The sequence below is a fragment of the Dermacentor silvarum genome, chromosome 2 (assembly GCF_013339745.2).
Source record: "Dermacentor silvarum isolate Dsil-2018 chromosome 2, BIME_Dsil_1.4, whole genome shotgun sequence".
Taxonomy (NCBI): Eukaryota; Metazoa; Arthropoda; class Arachnida; order Ixodida; family Ixodidae; genus Dermacentor; species Dermacentor silvarum.
The window spans coordinates 54,480,475-54,493,579 of record NC_051155.1 but is presented as its reverse complement, the minus strand read 5'-3'; positions in this window follow the sequence as shown (position 1 = coordinate 54,493,579).

Sequence of the window (13,105 nt, the reverse complement as noted above, 5' to 3'; positions counted from 1 at the left end):
GCGGCGTATGCTTGCTGCCAGCGTTTTGACAGTCGTTGTCTGCTGTCATTCAGTGTGATCTCTTCGTGTTTGTGCGCGCTCACACCACGCTTGTTCATTCAGTTAGTAATAGTCGGGCCACATTTTCCAACGCACGCTACACACGCAATGCTGCCCGGATCGGCAGTGCAGCGCTACAGGTGTGTCCCTTCGCACGCGCTGCCCACGGGAAGCGCTTCTCATGAACGCCACCGTTTCACACGCGCCTTCTCGTGGTCATCGAGTCTCTCTTCATGTCGGTCTACTTACGCCGCAGCACACCTGCTTACTTAATCAGCTCATGTTTACTACAATTCATATTGCTACCAAAGCCGCTCACCTTACTTCGTATGACATTGCTGTGTTGCTATCGCATGCATTGCTTCGCCCTTAGGGCGAAACTGTGACATTTTTTACAACTGTCTTCCGCATAAAGTTCCTACCACCAGAGGAAACTGTGCCACTAGTGTCTGCGGGGGGTGCAGGTATGGATGCTTAGCTGGCTTGGAGACGATGCTTATTATTAGCACACGGATTTGCCTAAACATCGATTCTTCCGGCTTGAAACGGCCTTGTGACTTCGCGAGATTTGATTATCTCAAACAAAATATTGCACAGGCACCACACTCAGACGGACGGCGTGTAGGCTTCCGATGCGTGCATTGCCACAACGACGTCGAAGCCACAACAAGCACGAAGGTTAGACAAATCAATGCACTGCCCTTCATTTCCGTGGTAGCCGAACGATTGTGGTGCCAAAGCTCGCTCTAGTGATTTTTGGAAGCAACTCGATCTATTGATCTTGTGATCTCTTGTCTTGCACACCATTCCTCGACTTTGCTCTGATGGGTACCGCTACACGCAAGACAAGCAAGCTTGAGTGCATCGATGTCGCCCTCACCTTTATTATCTTCAACCAGCATCCCAATGGTGGCTTGCATTGTCATCTGCGCTGTTTTGGCCCAACTGTTGTGGGTAGATATATCGCTGAAAAATAAATGTTAAAAAAGTAACACCGCCCAAGCACTCCGTACAAATGGTTAACCAGCGAAGCTGAAACGTGCGGCCCCGGTGTTTAGCAGTGGCTTAATCCCGACGCTGTAGTGAAGCGTTTCTCAATTATTGGTTACATGTTTGTGTTTCTAGTGGAACGCAAGCGCCAATGGCGGGCGGATGCTGCTAACCTAGGGAGCCTACATGCAAGCGCCGTTTAGGCTCCCTATGCTAACCGCGACGCCGAGCTAACTCGAGATATCGAACGCATGCGGCAACGGCGAGCCGAGGAGGAGGCGTGGCGGGCAGAGCAGGGTCAACGTGACAATGGCGGGAACGCGTTCACCGGGGCCAACGCCCGCTTTCGGCGGGAGTTTCTCGAGCGGAACTTTGGCTTCGGCTGCGACGAAACGTCCACGTTGAAATCGCGAAGTGGAACGCAAGCGCCAATGGCGGGCGGACGCTGCTAACCACGACACCGAGCTAACTCGAGATATCGAACGCATGCGACAAAGGCGAGCCGAGGAGCCGGTGTTGCGGGCAGAGCAGGTACGACGCAGAGAACGAAGTCACTAACGGCGCTGCCAATGGCGCGCGTGCTTGGGTGCGACGTAGAGAACGACATAACTGACGGCGCAGCCAATGAAGACGTTTAGAGAAGCATGGGACGAACGGTTTTTCGTTTCGCCTAGCCATATTCAACTTTCGCTGCAAAACAGAAAGCACGTCGCAACTGCGCACCCCCAGTCTGCCTGCTCCAAGACGGCGGTGCACGTTCAGACTGCGTGATGGTCATCTACCTTGAATTTCGGAGCGAGCTCGAAATATGCGGACTCCGAACCGGCGAAGCAGCGTGAAGATTAGAGAATGCAACAAGACGGTCCAACATGTGGTCTGTTATTCCGTGAGATGCCTGCCATTTCTTTGACGATGCTGAGTTAAGATACCTGTGCCGCTACATAACTGCAGACAATCGGTTCGAAAATACAACACACAACATCCTGTATTTGTGGAAAACACTATAGCGTCCTTCACGTGGTGGTCTATACCATAGCAAGTAATACGTGACACACACGTCATCTCGCAGTGTTCCGACCTTTCTATTCGGGTTGTTCCAGCGATGACGTATGTTGAGGTATTGCGTTTCGCGCGTGAATTGGTTATTATTTTAACGCGATGGCGTTTAGGGCCCCGTGTCACAGAAAGTCCGGCGTCGGCAACCGGCGTGTGATCGCGGGTGGCGGAGAAAATCATCCAACCACACCGACCGCGCAGGCCCTCCACGTACTGCAAGGTTTTGGTAAACAAAAATTGAATTTCTCACAGTGAAATCCGTCAGAAGAACGGTAAAGTACGACTTTACCATTCGGCGCGGATTGTTCACCAATCGGCGTTGGATTGTAATTTTAATGTACGAGAAAACCTAATTCTGCTACGAGGAAACAAACAAAAACCCCTTTGCAGCATTTCTACCAGACGTGCGCGCGTCGGGGCAATAGCAAACAATTAATAAAATAATAAAAAAGGTGCTAGGGCCTTCACATTTTAATATAAACCACTTATATTGCCCCTGAAAAAACGTCTTACCAGCAATGCATTTCAGTTTAAAAGTGAAGCCGACTTTAAGGGGATCGGTGTAAGCTTGGTCTTGGTAAGCTGGCTTTCCCACGTTCTATGTTCTAGTGAATGAAGCCAACTTTCCGTATGCGAACGGGTCCCGATAACGCTGCCGCGTTGTACTCTTTTATAAGACATTGCACAAAACACGAGCAGTTACCACATGCTGTCAGTCTCTGGTGAGCTGTACATCCTTGTTTATGCGTCGAGCAAGTCGAACTAGTTATTTTGACTATATATCTTGTGGGAAAACACCTCGGTCCCGCGGTCCACTGCAGCAGCTCCAGTCTCAGCCGGCCGCGCCGAAGGGCGCCCAACCATAGCTCGCGTGTCTCTCGCACCACTGCTCGCGCGTCCGTCCTCTTCTTTGTCCACGGTTGGCTCCTATCCACTATTCACGTCAGCGTTCCCACACTGCCCCTCGCTCTGCGACGGCGTTGACGGCACCGGCTGGCAACACGGCGTTCGAACCCGGCGGCACGGACGACGAGAGATGCCGAGTCGCCATGGGTGACGATGCTATGCACTCGCTGAGCACGGCCACGATCACCACGAAAGACACACAACAACGAAAGACACACACACCGCTGCTCCGCCTTGCAAAATCACTCGCTCACTCAAGCCACGTCGTCACGGCGAGCGCACCGCAAGGCACAAAACGAGGAGAAGCGACGAATCGGCGGCGGGTGGTGTAGTTGGTCGTCGGCACAACGGGTACAAGCATTCGCTAGCGTCATTCCTTCCTCCGTGGTCAGCGCTTTTCCCCGCAGCTGCACTGCAAGAGCGTTGACGGCACTGGCCCACGGTGGCTGGCAGCGACGGCATGACACTCCTTCCGGCGGGCCCACCTAGGAGACTGATAATGCACCGAACGAGGATCGGTGGAGCCGTCAAGGCCGAGTCATCGAGGCCTTCCAAGAACCCGCAGGCCCTAAACCTGAGTGGCTTCCATGACGGACTACTCGCGAAGATTGAGCAGAACCAGGTGGTGCAGCCTCGGAGTTGAGGTCTTGCAGGAACCACAGGCCCTAAACCATGTTGAGGTCTAGCTTGCAGGAACCGAGAGGCCCTAAACAGTCCCCTGGCGCACACCTGGTCTAGTTTTCTTCTCCGACCTCGTTCTGACGAGTGCACACAGCAGGTCACCGGAAGGAGCCGCCGCCCGCTCAGTGCCTTGCCTCAATGCCAACACCGCAACGCAGCGGAGAACCAGAGAACCACGCACCGCGGGACGGAGCCGCTCTTGAGTTGGTGTTGGCGCGAACGCGCGCTTGATGTAACCTGCGCTGGCGATGCCTTTCTCGAACGGCGGCGCCGGGAGCTGCAGCAGCGCGTAGAAGACCACGCCACCACCAGGACCCACGCCAGGCTCGATGACTGCGACGGAGGAGGAACCGGCGGATTCGCAGGTCATCGAACGCCTGAGGTGCAGCTCGCACCGCGGAAATGGGCACGCGCCATTGCCTGGTTAAAGTCGCTACTAGTCGTTGGACGGGTACCTCCAGCCTTCCCCACGACCATGGTCCGTCCCGGCACGCAGCCGGGGCCCCACGTTACGGGGGCCAATGTGGGAAAACGCCTTAAGGCCGTTTCACATGGTGCGATTTTGCACTGCGATTATCGCACCGGAAGTGCGATTTCCGTCGCATGCGACAAAAATCGCAGTCGCAGGGCCGATTCCGCGATTTTCGGCTGCGACCAACCGGTTGGTCGCAGCGTCGCAACGTCGCAGCAATCGCTACGATTTTTCCGTCGAAATTGCGCCGAGAGGTATTTCGTGGTCTGTTTTGGAAAATGGCGGCGGTCGCTCAACGCAACGTTTACGGATACTTTTTTGTCTATAAATATTGCATCAACAAGCCTCGAACAGTGCAACTAATTGAGTGGAGCCTTGGATTGCGCAATCGGTACGTAACATCAGCACCGACACGCGAACAGTGCAGATAAAAACTCGTAGGTCAGATTCGGTTCTGAGATTTCTACGAGTTTGTTGACACGCTACGTTGCTAATCTGACGATGCTGTTTTTTAGGTTGGCTTCGGGTGCTGATAGTACGTACTTTTGCGTGATTTTCCGTTATTCACACGCGCTGCGAGTTGGTAAATACTACGAGGTGTCCCTCACGGGAAGGCATGGCCTTCGGATGTCGTCCCAATTTTCTGGTTCTGGAGACAACTCGCGATATACGAAAACGCCACAGTTTTATCGCGGTATGCTTTTACGGACGGAACAATTTTAAGAATATGCAACTACGGACAAATGCTATGGTCAATAGGTCACGCTATACGCGCGACCATTTAGTTGCAGTCGGTTGGTTAGGGCTTTCATGCGCATTTTCCCCAATGAAATATCTCATTTCAAGGTTCTGTTACTTCCGCTGCGAGACGCAAAGCGAACGTGCAAACTGGATATCGTAATGAATCTTCTACAATAGCATATTTCACGCTTTGACTGGGATTAAGCAGTATTGCCAATTTATTTTCGAAGCAATATTTAAACAGTTTTTTTCTCATTTTTCTGATGCACCATTTTTCTCCTGAATAAAAAAAGCTATAAACCTTCAGTGTGTTGCAGACTTTGAATCCGTACTGCATATGTATTAACCCTCACATTAAAAGGTAATTGCACATTTCTCTTACTTCAGTGCATCGAATTGCTTTTGTTTATGCTGGTTGTAACATATCGCAGTACTCTAAGAAACTACTTAGCCATAAACATCCTTGCCTTTTCTTGCTTCTCTGTCTCTACTTCCTGTAAAACACATGCAATAATGCGAAAAGCAGGCAGACATCTGGTTTTTATAAGTAGTAGATAACACATTAAACAAAAGCAGATCAAAATTGTGCAGTGAAGTCAGCCGGTTGCATTCCTTCGTGTGAATGATAGGATCTTTTCAAGTGTGGGTGGGTCTTGCATGTCCACAGCTCATAAAGTGTGCAGACTCATCACGAGGCGTAGGTATAGCTCATCAAGATGGAGGCATTGTTGCTAATGAGTCTGCACTTACATGTATTACTGCATAAACTCGTATAACCATATCCCATCATTACTCAATCGAGCTTGCTCAGTCATATTCACCAAAATTCTACTTATCCGAGCTTGCTCTGACTCATATTCACCAAAATTGTACTTGGCCAAGCTTGATCTGACTAATATTCACAAAGATTCTACTCGGGCAAGCTTGCGCCGAGTCATATTCACCAAATATCTACTTAGCCAAGCTTGCTCCCACTTATATTCATCAAAATTCTACTCAGGTGAGCTTGCACTGAGTCATATTCAGCAAAAATCTACTTGCCGAGCTTGCTTTGACTCACATTCACTAAAATTATACTTGGATCAGCTTTCCCTGACTACCACATGACAATATTCACTAAAAGTTTACTCAACTGAGCTTGCTCTTACTCGTATTCACCAAAATTCTACTCAGTCAGGCTCAAACGAACTCAGACTCACGGTTAGTTTGAAGTCTTAGTGAGCCGACGTTTGAGTGAGTTCACCGTGCTATGTATACATTACATTATGTGACCTGTGTGGTGAATAAGCAAACATTGTCTATGAGTACGTGTTGCATCGGGTGAAATAAGGACAACTGTAAACACTGCAGTTAGTTTTCTAGAGTTCAACTGACCGTTGCGTGAAAGCTTCGCCTCATGGCCATTCAAGCAAGTGCATTGGATCTGCATCATATTTTTTGCCAATCCTGCTGGCTGTCCTAGTCATTACTGGGTGGCCACATTTTGTACATTTCAACACAAAGTTTAATAAATGACTGTAGTGCAATATATTAAAAAAAAGATGCTTGCATCACTGCACGCATAACAATCAGAACATGACACAAACACATGCACATAGGATGGACACAAATGATAAATACATAAACAGATTGAATCAGCTAGCCACCACCTATTGAAAAAAAAAAAGAAAAAGCACAGGACTAGGTATAACCATTCCCCTTGCCAGGTACATGGGCTATAGGAGAAACACACGTGCAACCTAGCAGTTACCTCGAGGTAGCAGCTATGGACGCTTTTGCATTCGCAGCTGGCCACTCAACCACTCAAGTGTGTTCAGTGTGCACTTGTACTTAGGCACACTTTTTATTGTCTGTATCTCAAAAATTTAATGTGGCTCCTCAAAATTTTGAGAATGTTTGGATTCTGAGGCTTGCAAAGGTAAATATTTTTATTCCATTTTCGTTCAAGGTGAAGGCTCATACAAAAGATTAGAGATATTGTCAGTGCCCCTCACTTCCTCTCAGAACAGAAGTGGTCTGTTATTGAGATTCTAGCAGCTTTTCAGCAGCAAGAAAGGGAATCAGCTTCCCTAGTTTTCAGCATTGGGTTAATGCAGGCAATTCAGGGAGACATAAAGTTTTGCTAATACAATCGGTTCGGGAATACCGGATTAGACTGTACCTTGACACTTTCCTTGCACTTTCTTATTTTGGTCAAATAACCCAGTTTGAAATGGCTCCAGTTAGCATGCTCTAACATTGGTCTAATATAGGTTAAGTGCATGACTAGCTTAACAGACTGGGATGCTGGCTTTCCTTTCCAGGAAAGGAATCATAGCACCTGCTCCAGTTGCATATGTTTTTGGTTATCAGGGGTATTCAGCCTCACTTTAAGGATAACGTGCTGAAGCAGGTAGAAGCACACGCATGCCATTAGCGGATAGTTTCGATAGCTTCTTATCTTACACTTTCCACCATGAATACAAAATTTTAGCGTTCGATTTTGTTATTAAACAAACAAACGTACTCCTAACAAGGTATTTTAATGTTAGCCGTGTGGCTACGCGGCTGCGCTACGTACTGCAGCATATTAACTTAAGCTTCTTGATACAGATTCACAGCACACTAACAGCGCAAGAAATAGGACGAGAAAATAGACGATGCCCATGTCTGCCAGAATGATACGATACTACGTACACTAGTGACTGCAGCTCCTAAAAAAAAATGTGGTGTCGGCTTTTACGCCTTTCGAAATATTCAGAGAGCACTTGTATGAATAATTACAGCACAGGCGCCGAGACGGACGAGCCAGGCTGGCGCTAAGATAAACGTTCACAACACAAATTCCATTGCACGTTCAGTAATTACACACAGATCATTTGCGGCTTTGTTCAGGGGCAGACGTGAGCTTTTGGGTTGGTGCTTGCTGCTAAGTTTGGTGCAAGAATATTGCTAGGAGCAGGAACCGCTAATGCGCAATCACGAGCAATACACACACATCCGTTTTTCAGAAGCTGACGTTAATCACGGGTAGCGCGAGGGTCTCTGCGTTGACATGACGACTCCGCTGCAGCCGAATTCCGAATACTGCATATACGATGACAACAGCTATAGGGGCTTGTTGGTAGGTCCTCTTGTAACTTGTTTAACCGCAGGTAGAACGACACAGGCATAAAACACACACGAGACAGCACACAACGCTGAACGACCACCTGCGAACAGCTGTTTACATCCGCCATTTCTCCTCGTATTGAACTTCACAAACCGCTGTGGCGTACTCCAAAACAAACTAAACTTTGAAGCGTTTTTAAATTACAAAACGCACGTATTATGTTGGTCCAAATAGAGAGAGATCAATTATATTATAACGCGCACGTCTTTTTCATTACATTAAACGAATTTATGCGGCGTGTGCGACAAAATCTGGCAGCAAGCAACTCTGGGCGTCGCATAATCGCATTGTTGACATCGCACCATGTGAAATGGCCGTTGGAATTTCGCATCTGCGAAAATCGCAGCTGCGAAAATCGCAGTGCAAAATCGCACCATGTGAAACAGCCTACAGTCCCGCGGTTCACGGCAGCAGCTCCAGTCTCAGCCGACGGCGCCCAAGGGCGCCCAGCCGCGGCTCGCGCGTCTCTCGCACCACTGCTCGCGCGTCCGTCCGGCCCTGAGCCCACAATCTTTACGTGTACTAGCAGTGCTGATAACTTATAGCAACGTAAGTGCCATGGAGTTACTAATCTCATGCTATACTCACATACAACTTTCTGTGCATCAAAAAGACAGCTGCAGAGGCAAAGCACGCACAGGTTAATAGCACTCCTCAAAATATTTCCAAAGTCTCGTCGGTGTTAGCTTATGCAAGACAATGGAAACAAACAAGTTACTTAATGCCGAGCTTATATCAAATGATACAAAATGCACTACTACGTGTTATATTTGACTCACTTTCTTCATTTCTTTAGACCGCTTTTTCACAAATACGAAGCCATTGCACAATTAGAAGGGGCACTGATTCAGTATCTGTTCCAAGAAACTCAAAAACTACTGCCTGCTGTCACATTCTGGCGGACTAGCTAAAGTAGCACAGTACCACTAGTGCAAAGCTTCAACCCTGTAGCTTTGCCCTGATTGCTCCACGAATTTGTCGGTAAGCATATTATTGTAACTGCTTTTTCTTTCGTGTTCTTTTATACAAAGGTATACCATTCTGTATGCTGTCACTGCTCGTCTCCGCCATCTACCGAAATTGCGCAGTCTATATACTATGTGTTTCACCTAACTTGTGCCAAAATTTAAAAAATATGTGCAGGTGCAACGTAGCTGGACAGAATCAAGGTAATGTTTGCCGTTGCTTGGAGCAAGTCATACTTTTATTTGTATTTCGCCTAATTACACAATTATTTATAATTATTCAGCTTCATTAAATATTCAGAGCAGGAGCGTCAATGAGGAAATCGCAGACCACACTGAAAAATTTCCGATCCAGCTTTCTGTTACGCCAATACGGACTACATAAATGTTCTCTCCGAGCTTGAAAGAATGTTTGGGAAACACGAAAAACACCTTATATACCTGGGTTCTGTATCATCATCATCATCAGCCTATAAATATGTCCCCTCCCAGACGAAGGCATCTCCCTGTGATCTCCAATTACCCCTGTCTTGCGCTAGCTGATTCCAACTTGCGCCTGCAAATTTCCTAACTTCATCACCCCACCTAGTTTTCTGCCGTCCTCGACTGCGCTTCCCTTCTCTTGGTATCCATTCTGTAACTCTAATGGTCCCCGGTTATCCATCCTACGCATTACATGGCCAGCCCAGCTCCATTTTTTCCTCTTAATGTCAACTAGAATATCGGCTATCCGTGTTTGTTCTCTGGTCTACACCGCTCTCTTCCTGTCTCTTAACATTAGCCCTAACATTTTTCGTTCCATGGCTCTTTGTTCGGTCCTTAAGTTGTTCTCGAGCTTCTTTGTTAACCTCCAAGTTTCTGCCCCATATGTTAGCACAGGTAGAATGCAATGATTGCACACTTTTCTTTTCAACGACAGTGGTAAGCTCCCAGTCAGGATTTGGCAATGCTTGCCGTGTGCACTCCAGCCCATTCTTATTCTGTAAATTTCCTTCCCATGATCAGGGTCCCCTTTGAGTAAATGAACTAGATAAACGTACTACTTTACAGACTCTAGAGGCTGACTGGCGATCCTGAAGTCTTGTTCCCTTGCCAGGCTATTGAAGATTGTTTGTCTTCTGCATATTATTCTTCAACCTCACTTTTACACTTTCTCGGTTAATGTTCTCAACCATTCGTTGTAATTCGTCCCCACTGTTGCTGAATAGGACAATGTAATCTGCAAACCGAAGGCTGGTGCGATATTCGCCATTGATGCTCACTCCTAAGCCTTCCCAGTCTAAGAGCTTGAACACTTCTTCTGAGCATGCAGTGAATAGCATTGGAGAGATTGTGTCTCTTTGCCTGAGCCCTTTCTTGATAGATAACTTTCTACTTTTCTTGTGGAGAACCAATGTAGCTGTGGAATCTTTGTGGATATTTTCCAAGATATTCACGTACGTCTCCTGAACTCCTTGATTACGCAATGCCTCTATGACTGATGGTATCTCTGCTGAATCAAATGCCTTTTCATAATCTATGAAAGCCATATAGATAGGTTTATTGAACTTCGCAAATTTCTCGATTACCTGATTGATGATATGGATGCGATCCATTGTAGAATATCCCTTCCTGAAGCCAGCCTGTTCTCTTGGTTGATTGAAGTCAAGCGTTGCCCTGATTCCATTGGAACTTATCTTGGTGAATATTTTATACAGTACTGAAAGCAAGCTAATGGGCCTATAATTTTTCTGTTCTCTAACGTGTCCCTTCTTATGGATTAGTATGATGTTGGCATTCTTCCAGTTCTTTGGCACACTTGAAGTCGTGAGGCATTGCCTATAAAGGGCCGCACGCTTTTCAAGCATGATATCTCCTCCGACTTTCATTAAATCGACATGTGGCGTGTATACAGTGCCACAATTATGCTATTTCCGCCAGTGGCTTCAGCCGCAAACATGCATATTCACAAAAGAGGTTCGGGAACTGAAACCGCAGTCGCTCTTGGCGAACAAAGGGCGAGAGCGATCCAAAGAACGCTCCGCAGACAGTTACATACGGTACCGCACCCGCTTCGCATTTTCGGCGTCATCATACACTTGTCTTTCCTTGTTATTTTTTTATGACACGCTGCAGTGACACGTGCGCCACTTTGGGTGATAACGGCTGCAATTTAACAGTCGTGTTACAGTCTAACCCGGATATATCGAACTCACATATAACGAATCCGCCTTTTTCATTTTCCTGTGCTGCCCTCTGCCGCACGCCGCAGGAAACGTTTTGGTAGGGTGCCGGTGCTTTCGCGGGTTGATTTGTGTACCTGCGCCCATGTTGAGCGCATCGATTGTGCGTTTCGTGGATCGCGAATAATTATTAATGACTTTTCCGGGGCACCATGTCGGTCCTGGAATCCACGTAGCACTCGCCAACTATATATATATAAGGTGTGCTGGCCTGAGTGCGCTGTTTTGTGTACACTGCGGCCGATAAAGGCACGCTGAGTTCCGTCTGCCGTCGCGGCTGCTTTGGAGTTTGTTGTCGCTGACTTCTGCACTTGCACCTCGCTTTTTTTTAATTCATTTTACACATTCTTTAGACATTTCGCATAAATAAAAAGTCTTCGAGCGCGCAGCCTTCCGCGTCGGATTTAGCAAAGTGGTGCACTTGTTTACATCGACATCTACAGCCACAGATAGTTGTTAGTGTCAAATATTGGGAAAAAGGTGCATCGCTGATATGAAATAATGTCAAAACGTAGAATAAAACAGACATATCTGCGCATATGAGCTGCGTTGTTTCACCGTGAGACGAGTCAGTATGAGCGGCTGAGCCACTTAAACGGCGACTAGGATCCAGTCAACGTTACTAGATGATCCAGTTACATATATCGGGTTGTTAATTTATTACTGATTCTCGCTTTTCTTTAACTTCATGATACATACAGTTTGCGCGTGTCCTAAATCATTATTAGAGAAAACTATGCTCGCATAAGCACTCATTTAAAGGCCGTGTTGTTCTCCCGCGAAAACGCGGATGACATCGCTGACACCGTTGTTATATTACTAAGCGAGGCGGTTGTTTATGCTACTGCACCGAATGTACCGCCTCTTGTTTCGCGTTTGACCCATAGGCAAACAGTACATCTCAGGAATTAAGAAATGTGTCAGCATGACAACACGTAAAGACCCAGCCATCTACGTTGCGAATGCGACCAGCAGCCTACGGGAACGGTGACGTATATACAGATGTTGGCACAGCCGTTGGGCAGAGCGCTCTGTTCCCGCTTGCAGCTTATTGTGTACGCGCCGTAGGAATCGAAGAGTAGTTTATTTCAAATCGCTAAGGCCAGAACTGAACTATAAAAGCAGTTTCCTTCGTCCTAGCTGCTTAATTTTCAGTTCAGGTCTGCCGGCAGCGGGTGCACGAACTCGACGGCGCCAAGCCTAACCTTCGCTTAACAGGATCAACATTGGCTCAAACTTCATGCGCACGGCTTGCGAGAGTTGAATCTTGAGCATTTCAACTTCATAGGCATGTTATAACTCACTTTGAGCGCGATTAATTATATGTACAAACGAAGGCGCTGCAGCTATCGCGTTATCGTATCAATTCGACGGCCGATCGAGCGGGGTTCGGTCGAACGATGGTCCGAACCCTTATTTTATCGGAGCCGTCGACAAGAAATCCCGTCGCAGTACGACAACTCGCGCTCGTCGGTTGCGTCTTCAAGGCCTGGTGTGATAAAATCGTCTGAGCGACCCACTGTGCTGAATAGTCGGCCAATCGTTGGCGTGAGCGTCTTGTCGATCTCGTATATCGTCCCAGTGTTACCGCGCCAGACTTCACAAGTGCGTGAAGTCAGGCACACGCTGCCACTAGCAGCATGCGAGGACCGACGCTGCAAGAAGTCTTCGTCAGCAATCTGATGTTTTTAGGTGTCGTCCAAGTGTAACGCAGGGGTTTATCGATAAATTTACTATTGTAGCCATCAATGCAAGCCGGCAACGTGGTTCCCTGTGCAGTCCGGACGAAGCCCTCGCCGCTTTCTGTTTTAAAGTGGAGTTGCAGTCTTACGCTACGTACGTTTTCAGTACCGTACCGACGTCGAGCTATCAGTGGAGTTTT